This window comes from Vespula pensylvanica, chromosome 6 (genome assembly GCF_014466175.1).
Source record: "Vespula pensylvanica isolate Volc-1 chromosome 6, ASM1446617v1, whole genome shotgun sequence".
Taxonomy (NCBI): domain Eukaryota; kingdom Metazoa; phylum Arthropoda; class Insecta; order Hymenoptera; family Vespidae; genus Vespula; species Vespula pensylvanica.
Genome location: NC_057690.1, coordinates 5,947,951 through 5,967,298, shown reverse-complemented (window position 1 = coordinate 5,967,298; position 19,348 = coordinate 5,947,951). Strand labels below are relative to the sequence as shown.

Sequence of the window (19,348 nt, the reverse complement as noted above, 5' to 3'; positions counted from 1 at the left end):
AAAGTATACAAAGAATCATTATTGTCCTCGTTAAAGGAGATGTCAAAGAATTTCGACTTTAATATTCTTTCTAATAAGTAGTCTTAAAGTCCTTTATCGAGAGGCATTGAAATCGTACAAGTTTTCTTTATGAGATGAATATCGAGACGGTTATAAGCTACTTCGGTGGAAGCGAATTTGAAGGAAAAGTTTTCGAATAGCGAATTAACGATAATGTAGCTGAGTGTTCGAAAGGAAAACAGGACCGCGCAAGAATTTCGATGTTAAGCCGTTGTCGTTGTAGCATTGAAAACCCCTCGGGAATTCGAAGTGCCAGCTCTCTACCTTTCGCCTTCATTGATATCTGGAGTGTACGTGTATTTGTATAGTATTAAAACTTGAAACTCCGTCCGAGGTCTAGTCGGGAGTTTTAAGCTCCGAAAGTTCCTGTCCTCCTTTCAGTATTTATGCCCCGCGTATTTCAAAAGCTTTTGTCCGTGAGGTCTGCAAAGCTCATTGGGTTAGTCAAACACATTTATCAACGTGTAGTAACGCCTATAACTTGAACAATTTTCATTAATCTACGAAGAGTACTGAGTTTACATCTTGACTTAATAAAACCTTTTTTTTTCTACTGTTTGTCTCCTATTACTTAAACATACGTTTAATATAAACAATTAATAATTTACGTTGTATATTTCATACGCGTAGATTAAGAATTTTCGATGTAGTAACAAATAATAATAACAATTAAAGGTATCTACCGTGCTCGGATAAAAGGACGATGTAGAGGTCAATGTATACAAATATAAAGATATGTATACGCGTAAAAGATAAACAGAAAGGCGTGCACGCATACATGTAGAGAGAGAGAGAAAGGAAGAGAGAGAGGAAAAGAGAGAGAAGAGGGAGAGAGAGAGAGAGAAAGAGAGAAAGATAGAGAGACACATCAAGTAGTAGGCGTACCATCGCGACTCCATTATCATATAGCAGAGTTGGCAACCCTCCCACGTTGCTCGCTTGAATTGCGAGCTTGCCCTTCCACCCGCTGCTGCAAGATATGACTTTCACTCCCACGTCCGCCGGTAGTAACGCACAAAAAGATGTTCTGAATAGAAACTTCGCGGCATTAGGGGACAATTGGGCTCTCCGTCGTCACGTTATTATTCCCTCCACCGCTATGGAGAAGAGAAGCCAGGAGCACTCCTGAAATTGCTGAAATTTATAGACTGAGAGAGAGAGAGAGAGAGAGAGAGAGAGAGAGAGAGAGAGAGAGAGAAATGAGACGAGGTAGGAGAAGAAAAAAGAAAAAAAAGATAACGGACAGTGAAGAGGGTGAGTCCAAAAAAGAAAGGAAAAAAGAAAATGAGAAAAAGAGAGAACGGAGATTGAGATAGTTCGAGAAAGTTTACTCTTTCTTCAAAATATTTATGGTTTTCTTTTTTCCGATTTAGCCGCTCATACGAATACTTTCTTTTATATTGTATAGTATTAATTTTTACAACATGATGTCGGCGCGCTTGTTAATAGACTAATGAAATAAGTAATTGAATAGAGAAACAGGAAATGAGTTTTCTTAAATATACTACCTTACGATGATACTTTCTAAAGCGAATAGGAGTAGCGATATATCTAATTATTTGCTCTATCAAATCGACTATGCGAAACTTTATCGAAGAAGCCCGAAGTTGTCTGTATGCTTCTTTGAGGATGTCTTACCTTTCGATTACAATCCAAGAGAAGCCGTATCCAAGCTTCGTTCCTTATTCATCGCTCTTTTCTTTCATTCGCCAGTTATATAGATATCTCGAAGGAATAGGATGAATTGCGAGCGTTATACAGATTCCAACTTCTCAAACAAAAGTTCTCGTTTATCCAAGGCGGACTTCTTCCTTCGAAGCTACCACCCTTTTCAGAAGAAATTCGTGCAAATGTCAAATGGGAAACGTTAGGACAAATTAATATTCTAATTACGGTATCTCTGATTAAACTCTACGTGTGTTACGCTTTTAAACGATTACATGCAATCCGAAATGGAAACGTTGATCTAACGAGATCCGACTCTAAAGACGATCGGACTGAGACTAACTTACAATGTCAGTCATGTTTACATAGGATTTCCAAAGATACAGTTTAGTACTCTGTGTATTTGGTTGACCTCCTTTCATACTCGCAATGTTAAACGTACTAACGAGTAAGTAAACAAAAGTTTTACGTTGTAAGTGAAAAAAATAATAACTATTTCTTATCGTTAGAATATTTCGAAACAAGGTTATTTTATTGTCAAGAACATTAGTTGTAAATGAGCTCTTCTAATGTAGACACACTTTTCGATTCTCTCTCAAATAATTTACCTTGATTCATAAATCGCATTTCGAAACAGTCGTACAACATTTTGAAAGAGATAGGAGTGAAAAAGAAGATTCTACAGTGTATATGAACAAAGGTGGGTGGATAAAGAAGATAACAGCGAACAGAGCGAAAACGAGAGAGAAAGAGAAAGAGAGAGAGAGAGAGAGAAACAAATAAAGAAGGGTGAGATTGAAGCTCCGAATCGGCGTTTATCGTCCCAACAAGCCGGCTTTTAATGGGCTGTTCGAAAACTGTGCTGTTAGAAATAATCCGGAGTCTGGTTTGTAGAATCCGTAGGGAGAGAAGCACGAGATAGCGAGACAGAAGAGGATGGATAAAGGGCACAGACGAGGGTGTTGGAACGAGGAAAAGGAAGAGGAGGAGAACGAAGAGGTGGCAGAGGAGCAGCAAGAGAAAGTGGCAAGGGGGTGGATGGGTTGGATTTGCGCGGAGGTGGTTTAGGAAAGCAACGAGGGGTGCCGAGCCCCAACGCCGACGACAATACCTTACGGTTCAGCGCACTCTCGGCTCAGGATCGCAGCGTTGAATCCAAACGGTGGTTGCCTACAGTGGTCGAGACGGTAGTGCAACGTTTCGTGCAAGGGGGTTGAACCATGCGCCACTCTCTTCTGTCTATCTCTTTCTCTCTCTCTCTCTCTCTCCCTCTCCCTCTCCCTCTCCCTCTCCCTCTCTACCCTCGTTCTCCCTTTCTGTTTAAACTAGACACGTGGCCCCGTTTACGTATCGAGAGAAAGAGATAGAGAACACACGCGTGTTCTATACGTACATATCGGCTGACGTCCTTTGAAAACCGAAATCAAATACATTATTCGGGACTCCGATGGACCAGTCACTAGTCGGCACCCTGCTTGGATCTTCCCATTGTCCCGTGCTGTCAGCCTGGAAGAGATTGCGTGACTTTATTGCCTGGCTAACACTCGCAAGTAAGAACGCCTGACCGCACACTGATTTTGAGGCCAATGCTTTTGCAATTAAGTGTCTCGATGGCTTGATGCGGTCTTTCGATCTAAAGCAATCTTATATTCGACGCTCTGCGGATGATCGATGAGGATAAAAACGTATAGTCCGACACTTTGTAAGACGATCGAGATTAGAATTTATCTCGTATAGTCCCGGCATCACTCACGTCACCTTAAAGGATTCACTTTGCACGCGATGATCCGCTCAAGGAAAGAGAAAGAAAAAAACGAGAAAGAGATTTATATTATAATATATCTTGGAGCTCTTTAAGGATAGCAAGTTAATTAGTACGAAAGTCGGCGAAACGGTTTAATTCGAATACTCGCAATATAATCGCAAATGTACAAGGAAGATACAAAGAGAAAGAGAGAGAAAGAGAAAGAAAGAAAGAGAGAGAGAGAGAGAGAGAGAGAGAGAGAGAGAGAGAGAGAGAAAGAAATCTCTTTTCCATGGAAGAAAGTATAAAGTCACATCGTGATAGCTCGGTCGAATTAAAGGTCACAAAGCCCATCTCGAAACGTATTTAAGAACGAGGAATGGGATGGCATCCGTCTACAGAATAAAACAGGACCAAGTCAACTTCGCTTTATTTCGGAGGGAGAGATCGTCTTCTGTAAATATGCAAATTGTACGGACTACCATCCTTCTTTGTCTAAAGCGCATCCGATCTAGAGGCGGTCGGTCGGTTGGTTGGTTGGTTGGTTGGTTCGTCGGTCGGGGGTACCGGGCCAATGAGATTCAATTTACTTCCACCAAAACGACGTACTCGGTAATACACCTCGGGTGTGGCTCTCTCTCTCTAGCTTGCTCCTCTTTCCTTTCCCTGTGAACCCCTATATTATTGCCTTCGTAATAGCGTGACAGTAATTTGTATGCAAAATCATTTCACTGAACTATCCAAGTGGTAGTGGCGCAAGCGCTCGCGAGCATGTTCCGCGAACTTATACTAATTTTCTTTTGTTTGCATACAAGAACTATTTGGAAACTCGATAGATTTTAAACATTCTCTTTCTCTTTCCAATCTTTTTTATCTCCGGGTTTTCTTATCTTTTTTTTTTTCTGTAAAAATACAGTACAAATGGACTGATCGATACTCGACAAACATTTTTGTCGCGATCTCTCCGTCGACCAGTTAAACCTGTTTTATCTGTCAATACGAACGAGTAACAAGTAATTTAATTCCTCGATAGATAAAAGAAATGTATAATTTAATTATCTATAGTTGCCGGAGTGTTTAGATATAGATGGTGGTAGTTGCAATCGCAAGAAGTATTCGTTTTGGTTTTATCGGAACGATACTGGTTGTTCGCTGCTTCTGATTTATAAGACCATGTACGTCGGTCTACACCACAGAAAACAAATACCGCGAGTAACCAACGAGGCGAAGGTGGGTAGTGAGAAAAAGAGAAGGGTCAAGTGAAAAAACTCGTAGAGAAGTGCATGAAAATTTATTTCAACCATCCAATTGTATTTTCTTAAGTGGAGGCTTGGGTACGTTCGACAGGCTCATCCTGAACAGAAGCTGGGCTCTTATCTCGGCTAACAGAGTGATGGATGTCGATCTTTTCCCAATCCTGCGCTCATATCGCCTTCCTCTACTACGCCCTTATCCAATACGCACTTGAAAGAAGTGCATGGAGTAGTTTCTTGAATAAATCTCTAGCAAGAGCGATCGTATCCAGTCCCCGTTCCACACTGGATCCTTCCATTCTAAGAAAATGCAAAGAGATCTATGCAAAATAAATAACGCCAGCCGATCCTCTACAGCAACCGCAAATGGTTTGAAAACTTTCTTTCTTTTTTAATAAAAATAAAAGAAAGAAAAGTTAAGTATGCTGAATGTCGGAGAAAGTTAAAGGCGAACTTTAACGACTTGTATCTAGTGCTCACCAGGCGAGTAAAAAAATCAATAAATTAGCTTTCCAGAAGCATTCTTTATGGAATAATAAAATATTCTGTCATTTATGAATTCGCGTTTATATAAAACTTATGAAATGGAACGTTTCAAAATTTAATGTATATTACATTTAAATCATTTCCGTTTTTATATCCGAAGACATTTAATAATTAATCGGTTAATTTCTTACGTGAATTCTTACTACCATGTAGTAAATGAGAAGATTTCGGTTATGGAAGACATTTTCCGTCATTCGTAATAGCTCGAAATAGATTGAAATCAATCAACCACATAGATACAGTAGACGACAAACATATATCTAACAAATAATTCATATTGAATTCCCATTCAGCCACAGTAGGGGGACAAGAAATGTTACATCAAACGATCAGTCCAATGCAATTTCTTTCAGAGGGTTTCAGCTAGGAAAAAAAGCATTCTGTCTTGCGTACACTAATTTTAATCTTATTACGTCTTAAAAAGAAAAAAAAAAAAAGAGAGAAAGGAGAAAAAACGATATACGGACACAAGGGAATAAGGTCCACACTTCAATGACTCTGCAGATTGGGTGCCGATAAACAGGGAGATTTCCTCCCAGTGGACTTTACGAAGGATTCCCGAAGAAGGAGGGGATTTTGCCCTTTGATCGGCACTACTGTTGCGAGATGCGACGAACCCCTACCCCTCAATACGAAGGACGCTTGAAAAATCCCATTGGAAATGCTGATAAACCAGTCACCCCATGGTGAAAGTATTCAAGCGATTCGATGCCTCTGCATGTCCAGTGCAAAGTTATTGCGCTCGAGCCAACTGTACTTCTCCAATAGTACTCTCCTTATCACGCCTGCAATGTCCTTGGGGAGGTATAACGATGCCTTTTTTATTCCCTTCACGAGCAATATTCATGATCTACGATAAATTTTTGACCCGTAATGAACTGAATATCGTTATGTACCTACAGACATATGCAATAACACCGTATATATGATCCTTTAATTAATAATATGATTTTCATATCGTTCTGGGAATTACATTATGTGAATATTGCATTTATATTAGCTACGATTGTTACGATACAAGAAAAGCAAATTGAGAAACATGCTTCCGCGGTTCATAGGCTAGGCGATCTCCCTTTGAAGGATAAATCGAGATCTAAGTACCGGTGGCAACTCGATTCCGCAGGAAAAGGAGCCGTGACGTTTCTCAAACGACCGATTGAAGGCAAGTACACGCGGTAGGTCCATTGATCGAGAGAAATCCAGATACAGAAAGTTAGAGGACGACAGAGAAGCTACGGCGGTTATTGGGTACACCGAGGTGGACGAGGGTGGTAAGGAGGAATGTATTGGTATCTGCTTTACGAGTACGAAACCAACCCATACCTCTCAAAGGATCGTTCAACCGCGTCGGATTGGTCTTTCGGATGGCACGATTTCCTATTTGGGGATTGAAATTCCCTTTAAAATCAGACTAGTTTTTTTCGTCAACATTGTAAATCGGTTTAAATAATACGAACTAGTCTTAAGCACATAATCTCAGTTTCGTAATTTCATAATTTCTTTCAGAATATTACTAAAACAAAGTTTCCCATCGTATACTTGAAATGAAATGTCAAGGACAGAGATTACAAAGAGTCTTTAAATTCTTAGGAAATTAATTAAAGTTAAAAAACGTTAGACAAAAGACCTACATATGTAAAAGGAGAAATGATTTGTCGTGTAAACGAAAAATAATCATGTTTGTTCTTTCATAGACGCCGACGGAAAAGTGACGTGCGGTTTACTGATTCAAAAAAAATACTGCTAAGTAGCGACTAAAGGATTGTCAATATTCTCTTTTTCTTCTTTCCGACGATTTACTCTAGGATGGTGGTAAGTTCTGAGATCAAAAGAAGAATGAGAAAAAATAGGAAGTCCAAAAAAGAGAACAAAAGCAAGAAGCGAAGGAAAGAAGTATAGAGAGAAGAGAGAGAGGGAGAGAGAGAGAGAGAAGAAAGATACCGACTTTTTCTCTCTTCGATATCGAGTTGGCGACGCTCTGCTCATTTTCCTTCGACCTTATCCTTCGTTCCCTGTTCGAGGAAGCTGGCCCTTACTTCTTCTTCTTTCCCTTCTCTCGAGATTAATTATTCGACCTTCTTCTCGCGTCATTACGCGCCGAGTCCAAATAATCGGCGACTCACTTTGGATCTTTTCGTAAAGCGCCGACCACTTAGCACTTTGGGATCCTGAAGGAGAGGTGACTCCTCGTTAAACCGGTGAGAGGACGAACGATCTGTATTAAAGAAAAAGAGAAAGAGAGATAGAAAGGATGAGTGAAGAAGAGAATTCGAGGCGATAGCGGGTGGAGACAGAAGGGCTTACGAAGAGACCGTGGGATGAAGGGAAAAGAGAAGGAGGAGAAGAAGAAGAAGAAGAAGAAGAAGAAGAAGAAGAAGAAGAAGAAGGTGGAGAACGGCCCCACGAACGTTGGCAGTGTCGTATGAATAATACATCGGAGCCTCGCGCGTACCACAGTAGTACGGAGGCTGCTTGTGCTCGTACGAGCCGGTTCTTGGCCTATTTTACAATTCCTTTGATACCGGGCGCACAGACCTGGCCGTCGTATAACCAACTCGAATGACGAGACTCTGAGTAAAAGGAGAAAGAGGAGGATGGGATGAAGGAGGATGTTACGAAGATGGTGGATGCTTTTTGGTCTACGAGAAAATTACCCGAGAAGAATATATCCTTTCCCGTACATTTATCGCTTTTTTGAGAAACTTTTTTCTCTGATATTTTTCGAAAAAGAAAAATAAATTCAATCAGAATTCTTTAAAGATATTTAAAAGTCTGAACTGTGAATGCCACATGGTTGTTTTCTGAATAATAACTATAGTCATATTAGAGAATTATTGTCTTATCAAGTAATAACAAAGAACACATAATAAATATTAAATGCAATATTAATAGAACGTGTGATAAAATCTATTTGTTAACTAAACCGTAGATATTATTATGTTCTAATATTTAGATATACTTACTTACTACTCTCACCACGATATGTGAGAAAGAAACCATGACTTATGCTTTCTTTATTCATAACATTTTATTCGATACGATTAATAAATATTTTGAAATGGAAAAGAAAAAGGAACTTAAGTTTCTTAAATCGTAATTTCTTAAAAACCGTAAAACGATTTTTAATGTGTAATCGCTATAGTCTATAGCAAAAATCCTTTATCTTGGTAAAAAGCGAGCGTGATGGTTTTCAGGTCATGATAAATCCGTCTTCTCGGTTTTCCTAGCAAGGATCGTTGAGAAGACGACGAAGACGAATCTAAGCCGACCCATTGAAATGCGTACGCTAATTGCGCGAACGGGCGAGGCGTAAACGGCCATTCAGGAGGGGTTCGCGCGGCCGACGAGTACTCGGTGCTTTCATTATGCGCGCTTGTTCCGCGACGTCGTTAATTAGATGCTCCGTGAAAGAGAAAAGTGACGCCCGCGCGCTTGAGCTTGGGCACAAAAAAAATAACGTTTTTGCGCTTACGCGTTACCGTTTATATTGCCAAATGGCGGCTACTTAACGCGCAACGAGCTCTTTTCATGAATTCATTGTTAAGGAGACGTCGTTCCTCTTGCACAACTAAGTTTATTGTTCCATGAACGAAAAACAAATCTTGCAAACTGTTCCTAGTCGATAAAGTTTCAACGAATAAAACTATTTTGCGATTTACAGCATCCCTTTTTTATTATTCTATTTGGCAATAAGAATTTTTAACAACATTCCGCATCTTTTAGAGATTTCTACTTTCGTAGATTTTAGAGAAAAGAACATGATCATGACTATCTTTGTCAATGATGCGAAATCAGATGAAGGATAACGCGTTTGAAGTTTAATAGAGACAAAGTATACTTGTAAAGTATGACACTTAAAGACATAAATAATGAGCTACGGGATAACTTGTCGTGACAAAAAGGAATGAGTGCTATGTAGATACGTACATACATGTATTATATATACATAGGTACTTGCTTGTGTATTATATGTATAGGTAAGTCGTTCGTTGGTCGTGTCGATTAATCGTTCGTCTCGGTCACCAGTAATTCCAGCTTCCGAATGAACTCTTACGGAAAGACGTAATTACTATCTCCTGTAGCAACGGTGATTGGCAATCGGGAGGATCGACAGAAAATAAGGTTAAAACGCGGTTGAACGTCACCGACGTGACTGGTGTCGGTGGTCCGTGCAGATAGCTTCCGGTAAAACGACAGCATTTCCTTCCTTGCGTGTTCGTGTATCTACATTTATCTCTGTGTGCGTGCATGTGTGAGTATGGTCTGTAGGTTGTGTCTGTCTATCGGATCTGCTTCGAGAACGGCTCGTCGTCGTTACAAATCGAGTCCGGGCGAAGCTCGAATTACACTCTCTTCAATTTTACGGTATCACCCTGGTTGCACGCTAGAACTGTTGTAGATAAGGCGATCGGTGACGAGTGGTGAAGAAAAATGGCAAAAGGAGAGCTAAGTTTTCGTATACTCGTCGGAGGCTGCGACAACGGTAAGGACTACGACGAAAGCAGGAAACGGAAAATCGCTTGACTGACGTGACCCCGATCTCGGGTTCACTCAGTGACGTTCAAAGTAATTGAAACTACCTTCGAGTCTTTCGTTTTCAATCGAAATTTACTGCCCGGCCATTACTTCTATGCCGAGGAAAACATATCAAACGAAAAGAACATGTCTTAATTGTCGATATTCGGTCTTAATTGGTTCTTTCTTCGTGAAGGTACGAGCTGATAAGTCTAATTATAGATCATTGTACTGCGACACAGAATAAATAATCACAGTTGGAAATACTTTTGTGAGTACTCTCGTAAGTTCTCTCTTCTCTTTTCTTTTTTTTCCAGAGATTCATGAGAACTCAGCAAGATTTAATCTTTTAGATTACATCGAGCAAACTATCACAAACTTTTCTTTTCCTCTATCGGATTGCTTTGATTCCTCGCAAGATATCGCTTCCTAAATAAAGTCTCAGCTTGTGGATGAAAGAAACTTCGAACTGCTCTTTGATGACGATGTGTCGCCAAGTTATGCTATATTTTAGTTCATGGCTATTTCATGACGTAGATATTGACAAGGATTCTCTTCGAAAATAAGAGTATAACTTCCTATAAATCGTTCCGTTATTGTATCTATGAGATTGTTATCATCTTTTATCCTGCTTTATGATTTCAACGAAAACTGTAATAGTATCTATCAATTTACCTATCTCTCTAAATTGAATAAAACTAAAAAAAAGAAATAAAGTGAAAAAAGAACATCGATTCGTTTGAGAACGTGATGCAGTACGGTATCAATTTTACCACTCGGATTTTCACTGGGCTAGAAATCTGTCGCTTCGTTTTTTTCGTCTTTTTTCTCTGGTCCGCTTGAACGTCACAACTTGTCCTATGAAACAACAACGACGCCACTCTGGTATCTCGATGAACGTATTGAGAAGCAAGAGTGCACCGTCGTTGTCGAGTATACAATACGAAGCGCCGTACGAAGGTTACGCGAGGGTATACCGTAGGGTTAGAGAAAGAGAGAGAGAGAAAGAGAGAGAAAGAGAGAGAGAGGAGTAGAAAAGCAACCCTCGATCGATACTATGCTCGTTCGACGAACGCAGCAGCTTTCGTCCCCCGTGGGTCATTTCGATGCCATATGGGACGAACGTGGATGCTAAGTTTTCGACAATGCGTTCTCTATTACTCCGCTCTTTTTTTCCTCTCTCTACTTGCATTCAACCTTTCTCCCTTTCCACGCTTTTCGCCCTCTTGCGCATCGTGCTACGCCCCTTTAAAAGTCCTTCGCTAGCCGCACTTGCTTTTTTTCCACTCCGAGAACCCAACGTCGTACGTTTCGACAAAGGCGCGATCGTTGACACCATTTTTACCATCTGGAATTATTATTATTACTATTATTATTGTTCCTTTATATTCTTAAGAAAAATCATCACGGAGGAAATTTTGTTCGAGCAAAGAGGGACGATACGATCTTCTATCACACAAATGTCGATAATACTCGTAGATAATACAATGCGAGTAATAATCGTGCGACGTTGATCCGTGGTGTCTGGCATGGATGATTTTATTAAAAATTCATACATTTGGAAACTGCTGCTGCAAGCGAATGCTGTCAACTCTCTGTCTCGCGAGAATAACAAGAGAAAGATAGATAGAGAAATTGTCGTTGGTGGATATCGTTGTGGTGAACGTCCGAGACAAGAGAGACATAGAAAGAGAGAGAGTGGGAGAGAGAGAAACAGAAAGAACAAACGAGTCGAAACAGAAGAGAAGAAAGAGAAGAAGAAAGACGATGAAGAACAGAATAACTGGAAAGGGTAGACGATTGCATAGAGTTCTTCTCTCTCTTACCTCACCCCCATCATAACAGCCCCGCACCTCGACTCTTAGTGGTGCTTGCAAGGTATCAGGATTTTACCCTCTCGTCGTCGGTCTCTCTTCTCTCCGCCAACAGTCTGCTACGACATCCGGGTACAAAGACAGACGCGCCTCCGCGCCCGAGCCTCATTTAAATAACAGATAATTGCCAGCCCTGTTAATTGAAGCGCCACGGGAATCGTCGGGGTAGAAGAGTTACCCAAGATTTCGCACGGAACTACCCTTACCACCTTCGTCTCTCTCTTTCTCTCTTTCTCTCTTAGTCTTTCTCTGCTGTCGTGTCCTTGACTCTCTCATCGTCAACGCGTTTCCGTTACCGTCTTTCAACCCTGTCTTCGAAAGATAATACGAGACTATTCGTTTCTCTCTTTCTCTTTCTCGTGCTCGCGCGATCCTACGATAAATAATTCGCTTTTGTCGTCAGATGCAATACTCCCCGAGGCTCATTATAATCTCCGCTAAACTTTTAATCCATTGTCGGAAGGATTGTAGAAACAGTTTGAGTAAACGTTTCCTTTGCAAACGCTTGATCTTAATATCAATGATCTCGATGAGAGATTTACTAAAGAGAGATTATTTGGACTAATCGATTACTTTAATTGATAACGTTCCCAATGCGTATTAATATTCTTATTTCGAAATTAATCAACAATGCATATTTCGAAGGACACGATATCTTTTAAGAGACTTAAGAGAGAGAAAGAGAGAATATTTCTTGTCATCCGAGGATTCTAATTTATAGTCGAAGGAAAAAAATAATTAGTAAGCCTATATCTTTCTATGTTTCGATTAAGAAGTAAACGACAATGTTCGACATTGTTTCTTTTTAAAATAACGTACTTTTCTGTACACAGGAAAGTTATGGGTAACACGCCGATCCTGTTTTAGTTGGAAAAAGTTTGCGTCTCGTGCAAGTACTCGCTCGGTATAACTCAGCGTGAAATCAAAGAACCGACGGACTGCAGAAGCGTCGCTTCCGAGCGGAGAGAACTCGTTTAAATAACGTATAATTGCTAGTTCTGTTAATTGAAGAGCTGCGGGTATCGCGCGTTATCCGACCTTCGTTCGTGCCGGCTGCTCCGTAGCCTGTAGTTAGTGGCAATATCTCCGTCGATCTCGCTTCTTGCGTTAGTAAGAATACAATGGGACTTAACCCTTTAACGCCTACCGCGTCCAATTCGTAAAATATTCTTTCAAGTATTTCTAATGTTGTCCTTTTTCATTTCCGAGAAAGTGAAAATTAGCCATGTCGGTTTAAAAATACAACAAGCAATATTCGAAAATATTACATATGTAAGAGTTTACCCAAAAAACGAATTTCATGGACTCCACGTCGTTAGAATTCGATTTCTATACTAACTTTTATGAACCATTTTTCATACGTTTACAGTAGCAAGAGTTAAGTGGTAAGAAAAGGAAGAGAAGACGAGAAAAAAAGAAGAGAAAAAGGAATGAGTCGTAGAGACGACGTAGTCGGTGCTGTCGAATACGAATGAAAAAAAAAGAAGAAAAATAAAAAAAAAGAAAAGAAATAAGAATCCTATTTCCTATTCCCGTTGATTCGACTAACGTACTTACTTACCTATATAAAGCACGGGCAAGCGACGAGCGCATCTTCAATGAAAAGCTTTCGAAGGCAGAAAAGTTCGGACTGACGTGCTTTTCTTCTCTAAGCGATAACTTGAACCGCATTGCGAAGCGGTGGTTTCGATTCTCCGGAGAAAAGCGATTCTCGATAGGAAGGACGAACGAAACGTCCAGGTTCGAAATTCGAAACCTCCTATCCCTCTTTCTCCTGGGGGCCTCTATTGCCTCGAGTCGCAAACTTCTCTTTAACTCTGCTTACACAAAGAAGCGTGTTCGTCGTTGAGAACTGTCAGGATGAAAAGTCTCGAATCAAGGTGTCGTTCTCTCGTTCCTACTGGATCGAACTTGCCTTCGGCAGCTTCCAAGAGGATCCTCGTGTGAGAGCGACCTTTCGTGATACCTTCGGATATCCTCGGGCTAACTCCTTTTCCTTCTCTCTCTCTCTCTCTTTACCTCTCTTTCGCCTTCTTATTCCAGCACGAATACCCAGCCTGCTCGCGATTGGCAAAACGGTTTCAACGATTGTCTCCTCCCGTTTCTATCACTTCTGCCAAAATGTACGGTTCGTTATCTTTCCTTTCGAGAGGATAAACCGAACTGTATCGCGACCGCCTCCGAGATGGCCTCCGGCTAAATTAAAACTCTCTAGATTTTCTCTTGATCTTTTTATTGTTAAATAACCGAATCGTTATTACGAGCGATTTATAATTAATAAAGAAACAATTTATAATAATTCTATTATCATTATTGAAAGTATAAATCTATTTCCGCTGATAATGTAAAATTATAGAGCAATCGAAGAACGTCATAGTTTTATCGACGAAGAAAAAAAGATTATAGCCCTCGGCTAATTTTAACGGCACATTTTCACGTTTGGTACATCACGATCGTGGCCTCAGCAGCATCGTACCGTCGCATTGTGCAAGAGTGTCTGTGACATTGACATGCGACTGCGAAAAACGGGGAAATTCGCGTAAAAGTTCTCGAATTCGTCTGATGCATGCGGAACGATCGCTCTCTACTGAACGAAATTGGCAGTTCGATTGAACCAGACAAAAAAGCTACGGCACAGTCGCCGTCGCGAAAGATTTATCGACGATCTCTCGAAGCGCTGAGTATCTAGTGTTTCTTTGATGACTTCGAACGAATTTCAACGATTAAAATTCAATGATCTATAACTTTTTTATTTTCGAACTCGTTAATAATGTTAAAATCGTAGAGTCCAAATATATATGAGAAGAAAGATATAAATTTTTTATTATTTTTTCCAATGAAAAATATGTTAATTATTACACTTCTCTATTCTTATTTTAATTCGTTAAGTTGGCAGCTTTTGAAAATATCTTTTCAACTGAAATAGAAGTTTCATATGATTCAACGTATTCAATAGTCAGTAAAATTCACTAGAATACTTCTATAATATTGGTGATAAAGTAATTAAAGATTTTTTTCTTTGGTGATTATCGACCGGCCAATGTAACTAATTAAATCCTCGATTTTCGCTTACGTCGACGGCGTCTCGTGTTCTATCCGCATAAGCTGCTCTTTTTATTCTTCTGGCTCTTACTATGCAAGCATTCTATTCATATAACCCGTGGCTTTCTGATCTGCAAACTTTGCGTAAGCAGAAATAAGTGGTGAAAAGCATTGTGAAGTAATCACATAGAAGAAGTCGTGTTCAAAATGTAGTAGTAGGATTCGTCTGTCAATGGAAGAAAAAAATTTAAGAGATAAGGTTACATCTTCGTGAGTTAAAGAAAAATATTTTTATAAAACATATTTTGTTCTAATTAATTTGTAATCAAATATATTAAAAAATATTTTGAAAAGAAATTTATAATTTCTATAGATTCTAGGAATATCATTTCAGTTATTTAAGATTCTAAAAAAAAAACAGTTCTATTTCTTCTCGTTAAATCTTCTCGCTTACAACTTTTTGTATAGGTCGATATAATTTCAATAAAGAATATTTCGTGCTCGTAGAAATGTCTTTCGTAAAAAATAGTATAACTAAAAATATAACGTAATCGGAAGGTAAAAGAGTAGTCATGGTTATTTACGTTCGCTTCGATTCGTCTCGCTTCGTTTTCCACGTTCTCATCGTTCTCGTCGTCGTCGTCGTCGTCGTCGTCGTACTATGAAAGAAAAAGTACAACTAGTGGTAGAGGGAAAGAGAATCCAATCTCAAGATCCTAAAGCGGTGGCGGCAGCAACGTAGCCGCATTTTTCGTCGGGATGGGAATCAATCTCAGGTGAAAGCCGTCGTCTTGGTGCAAGCGCTGATTTTATTCATGCAGTTACGTTTGTACACATACACACACACATATACAGGTACACACATATAAAAATAGAGTAATAAAGCTGTCGTTCCTGAGGTAAATCAATGTACCCTTCCTGTCGATCTAAGGGAAACATCGATTTTCTTGCTCGGGATTAAAGTGCCAGAATTGAAGAAGCAATTTCCACTTACTATACGATATTACCGTCCTACAATTTTACCATGCATTACCACCGTGTCTCGATATTTATAGCTTTCGCATTTCTGCTACTGAATTACATTCTCAGGAGACTAAAAGAATTTTTAGATGTCGATGGGAGGTAAAAGTTTCCTTAAAATAAGTTTTTTGTAAATAAGATTGCTTCGCTATTTCTATTTGGACTTAAAACAATGAAATTTTTTCTTTCCTTAAATATTCATTCGATTGAAAGCTCGATTCCAGGGATCTTACTTTAGAGATATCTTTGATCGATAGTTTCGGGCGAATCCCAAGCATACAAATTATATCCGAGCAACTTTAGTCACAAGTGTGTGAAATTTAACATAGAGTAACGCATGGAGCCTGTTCAAACTCACCGCTCCACATTGCACGCTCGATAAACTTTACAGTGACTTCTAATCCTATTTCCAAAGTCTATTACCTATCGCTCGAGAGTATACAAATCGTTTCAAGCATGTTTCCTAGTTTATTGAATATGATATTGTATTTAGGTAAAAAAATGACCGATACCCAATAGAAATTCTATGATATATTACATTTTCTACATTCCTATACGTAAAATCTAGAAATCTTTTATCTTGCTTTTAATTTTTAAAATATATATTTGTTAATCACGCTTTACGATCACTCTGTATATCAAAATGAATTCTCTGGTAGCAACATTTGCAATCGGAGTCCGCAGAATGACTCGTGTTCCCGTTAATTTCTTCGTTGCCAGCCGGGAACATTTTACGTGGCTACCCGTTACCTGTTCCCTGGTTAAGATCGGTCTATGCCTCCGCCTTAATGGGTGGCCATACATTATCGCAAATGAGGAAAGTTGGTTGGATAAGGGGAAGAGAGGGAGTAGAGGGTAAAGAGGCCATGTGGCGCCAGATGCGGACTCGTAACCTCCAACTTCATAACCGGCGACTCGCTGGGAGATGCCTCGAACTGGTCATGTACCCTCGAATTTCCAAACTGTACTCTCCCATTGCATCTCCTTCGATCTTTTCCCCCGGCTCATCCGATAGGTGCCAAAGTTTCCTCGTTACACGGGCCCTGCTCTAACGAATTCCATGACCTTCGACCCATCATTGGAAGGGATCAACGCAAACAGAATTTTATCGATTTGTCTTTTCCTGTGTTTAAAATTGTTAAAATATAAAATCCTGTGTTTAGGAAAATAATTCTCTCGATTCGGAAAAGCGGGAATAGGTATAGATAAAATTCATTGATTAACTTATCGATTAATTACTTTTGATTTTACTATATTTATTATTCCATCTACGTTTTATCCTATCTATGATGATTATGAATTAATTTAAGTGATATTACTTAATGGTATTACCATCTCCACTCATGAAATAATGAAAATAATCGTAAAACATAAAAAGATAAGAAAACATAAAAAAGGGGAGAAGAAATGTAGGGTTTCTATAAATTATAACCCCAATTACAATATATTATAATTCTTTAATGGATACTTGTAATGAAATACAAATTTATACGTTTATGCATAAAAACATAAAGTTTCTAACCATAAATAATAAGCTTCAACATGTATATTTCTGGTGGCACGCAAAATATTCAAGCGATATTCAATCTCACACGCGATATTCATTCTGTAACATTTGTGATTTAACTCCTTCAATTGTATATCGTTTTATAATAATATTGTTTTACAAATAATATCTTTAGCATATCCCCAAAGAAAGAGATCTAAGATCCATTCTGAATAATAAAAAATACAATTGACTATCATCTTTCAATAAGATGAAGTTCGCCCTCATTGATCTCTTCATGTTCCCAAGTATCTTAATAAAACATTTCCAAATCGGTGGATTGACAGAGATGACCTAATCCCATGGTCCCTGAGATCATCGTCTATTATACCCTTACATTTCGTGCTACCAGATGTTCACATGTCCATTAAGTTTATTAAGTTCTTCCTTTACGGTTAGAAACTTTATGCATTTGTGCACTGATGTATAAATTTGTGTTTTATTACAAGTATCCAATAAAGAATTATGATATATCATAATCAGAATAATAATTTATGGACATCCTATGCAAGATTTACAGAATATCTCTTGCTACGACCCATTCGTATGATTTCTCTCGTGATCTCTTTAGAAGCAGGTGGACAAAGTTAAAACTATGGAGAGAGAGAGAGAACGATTGTATGTATCCAGCCTAATCGATAAGGAACTATGGCACGTCCACCTGACCAGACGAGATAAATCGACAACGGACAACGCTACTTGTAAAGTCAACTGCGATAGTTGCACGAGAGCGAGCCGTAAGTTTAATCACGCACCTGGATCACCTAGACGCGATAACACGATCTTCCCGAATCCAACAGTTTAGCCCTCGTACCGTTTTATTAGACGATTCGTAGTAGGAACATGGTAGCCCAACCCCATGTGGCAATGAAGGGTCGAAATCGTGCATTCCCTTTTGCTTTTCTCTTTCTCTCTCTCTCTCTCTCTCTTTCTCTCTCTGTCTCTCTATCTTTCTCATGTTGTTCCGATTCCATCGTTTCTACTCTCAATGTCTTTCGCTCTTCTCGTTCTCTCATCCCATGGGCACCATTCGAGTGGAACAGTCAAACACGCTTTCTACGAGTAAGAAGTTTGGCGGCTAAATAATTAGGTTAACCCTTGTTGTCCTGCCGCTTCCTACCATCACCGCGATAACGGACTGAAAAGAGGGGAAAAACTGAGGGTGCGACAAAAGAAAGAGAGAGAGAGAGAAAAAGGAAAATAGAACCTTCCGTTTAGCTTCTATTTTCTTTCGAAGGAGAAATAGCTCGTTTACGCAATTTCGTCTCGAAGCAAAATTTTATGACAATTTGTCGAATAAAGTTAAGTAAGTAAATGGACTATGAATGTTATGTTTTGTTATTTAAATTTTCCTTTCTCTGCGTGTAACAAAACCTATTAAAATTAAAAGTACCTCATTTTGCTCCATATTTTATCAAATGATTCAAGAAGTGAAGCTGAAAGATGAGTAGCATAAAATCGAAAGGTTGAAGAGCTAAAACGGTGATCTCTTGGATCATGGGATGTTTATTGTTTGTTTCGAATTTATGCACGATGTAGGCTCTCTCTCTCTCTCTCTCTCTCTCTCTCTCTCTCTCTCTTTATCTTCGCACAGCTAGAAAGCCTCGTCGAGGGAGAAATTGCAAACGTTATGGTCCGAGCACGAGCAATGAATTTTTCGCGGAGAACGAGCCGTTTTATGTTCCGCCATACGCGCCCGACGCTATTAATATTCAATTTATCAGATTTACGGGAGGTAACTCTCTTACGTAAATTTGCACTCTTTTCTCTCGGAAAGAGTGCGTGTACGAACGACCGAGCGAGCGAGCGAACGAATGAACGAACGAACAAGCGAGCAAGCGATCACGGCGAGTGAAGAAGAGTCTAGCGCGAAAACCTGCCCGGTGGCTGCTAGCACCGAGATTGACTGCGGCTTGCAAATATCGCTCGTCGAGACGGGTAATTGAAAATTAGCAGAGTTAATAGCTGCGACGAGATAGGAGGAGAAGAACCGAAGCCGGAGCGCCGTCATTTGTGCCAGAAAATCGAGTCACCTTTGCAGAGTGCCTTTTAATGCGATTCCATGATCAAATTCGACGGCGGG

At 39.5% G+C, this 19,348-nt stretch overlaps 1 long non-coding RNA gene across 5 annotated transcripts in view; it reads right to left on the bottom strand.

Annotated features, from left to right (window-relative positions):
• Nucleotides 1–900: 900 nt before the first annotated feature.
• LOC122630287 overlaps nt 901–19,348 on the bottom strand; it is a 187,781-nt gene continuing 169,333 nt past the window's right edge. For 3 of the 5 annotated variants that reach the window (XR_006327453.1, XR_006327450.1, XR_006327452.1), the window contains 2 exons: nt 7,214–7,483; nt 4,543–5,022 (listed from right to left, as the gene is read on the bottom strand). This is a non-coding gene — a long non-coding RNA (uncharacterized LOC122630287). Of the gene's footprint in view, nt 1,195–1,698; nt 1,888–3,118; nt 3,232–4,542; nt 5,023–7,213; nt 7,484–19,348 lie in introns of those variants that run through there. The other 2 variants (XR_006327454.1, XR_006327451.1) reach the window with 2 other exon arrangements.